Source organism: Drosophila mauritiana, unplaced genomic scaffold (genome assembly GCF_004382145.1).
Source record: "Drosophila mauritiana strain mau12 unplaced genomic scaffold, ASM438214v1 U_248, whole genome shotgun sequence".
Taxonomy (NCBI): Eukaryota; Metazoa; Arthropoda; class Insecta; order Diptera; family Drosophilidae; genus Drosophila; species Drosophila mauritiana.
This window is the reverse complement of record NW_022881383.1, coordinates 27,601-29,466: the sequence shown is the minus strand read 5'-3', so window position 1 is coordinate 29,466 and position 1,866 is coordinate 27,601.

The following is a 1,866-nucleotide window of genomic DNA, read 5'->3' as shown; positions in this document are numbered from 1 at the left end:
CTAAAACCAACACCCTCCCCGTAATTAGAGAAAGTACCCCCTTACCACCCCTTCAACGGGCAACGCCTCCGGAGGTAACTCCGACCCCTTAACACCTACTGTCAGTGGCTTTAGTAGTATTGCTACGGCACTTAGTGCCACCGATATTTTAGCCTTCGTTAAAGAACTTCCGACTTTCGATGGTACTCCAGGCCAACTCGACAAATATATAACTAGCGTAGAGGAAATAATCATGTTCATTAGGGGTACCGACCAGACACCGTACGGACTTCTGACACTCAGGGCCATTAGGAATATAATAATTGGAAGAGCAGACGAAGCTCTGAATCTAGCCAACACCAAATTTATATGGGACGACATCAAAAGTAACCTACTACGTTTATATTCTAACAAGAAAATTCCCTCTTAGGCGAGCTCCAATGATACCCCCCAAGCCCAACTACAAATCCCAACAAAACACCTTAATCCAGTAGGAAAGGCAGCCTTAACAACCCCATGCAAACAATTCCGTGACATATTCTACAACCCAGAAACATCATTAACCTTCACCAACAAAATCACACACTCCATCCCCACTCTTATCCACGCAAAATCCTACAGATTCCCTTTTGTCCATAAAACAGAAGTCAAAAACAAACAAATTATTAGATCTAGCCACTCCCCTTGGAGCGCCCTAGTGTGGGTGGTCCCAAAAAAACTAGACGGAAAAGGAATCAGGAAATGACGACCGGAAACTCAACGACAAAGCCATTTCGGACAGATACCCCATCCCAAACATAAATGACTTATTAGATAGCATAGGCAAGGAAAAATATTTTTCAACGCTCGACCTAACTAGCGGTTTTTATCAAATCGAAATGAAACAAGAAGATATCACCAAAACAGCCTTTACAGTCGAAGGGGGTCACTACAATTCATACCAATGCCATTCGGCTTAAAAAACGCACCGGCTACCTTTCAAGGAGTTATGGACAGCGTTCTCGGCGATCTTAACGGCACCATTTGCTTAGTTTATCTTGATGAAATTATAATTTTCTCGCCTTCCCTACAAACATAATATAATAATTGGACATAAAAATGGTATTCGAAAAACTTAGAGCAGCAAACATTAAACTACCTTGCCCCACCAACAGAAGAGCAGAAGAGAGAAGAATCATTCCTCGGTCTACTGGGGTATTATAGGAAGTTTATTAGAGACTTTGCACGAATAACAAAGCCCATGACTAAACAGCTGAAAGGGAACAGACAAGTTACTACAGACAAAGACTTTGTAGACGCATTCGAACAACGCAAAACTCTTCTTTCCAATAACCCAATACTCATACACCCAGACTTCGAAAAACCATTCATTCTTACTACGGATGCTATTAACTTCGCGTTAGGAGCAGTACTATATCAAGGCTCCTTACAAAACGATAGAACTGTATGCTTCGCCAGCAGGACCCTCTGCGACACCGAAGTCAACTATTCAACAATAGAAAAAGAAATGTTGGCAATGTTGGGCAGTAAAATACTTCAGACCATATATTTATGGTGTAAAATTTACTATTGTTACAGATCACAAGCCACTAATATGGCTTATGAACCCAACTCGAAAATAATTCTTTGGAGACTTCAACTCCTACAATAATAATTCACAAGAAAGGGTCTCAAAATGTAATCGCAGACGCCTTTAGCAGGGCGAACACAAATTTAAACAAAGAATAAACAACGAAACACTAACTGTTAAGCCTTGCCCCAAATCCGAATAACCTATTAACGAATTTAACACGCCACTCATACTAGAAATAGATACAAATACGTCTTGCCAAACTACAACACCATTTAAACGAAAGCTTAGGAAAAAATATTCACAGCCCTCTTGAA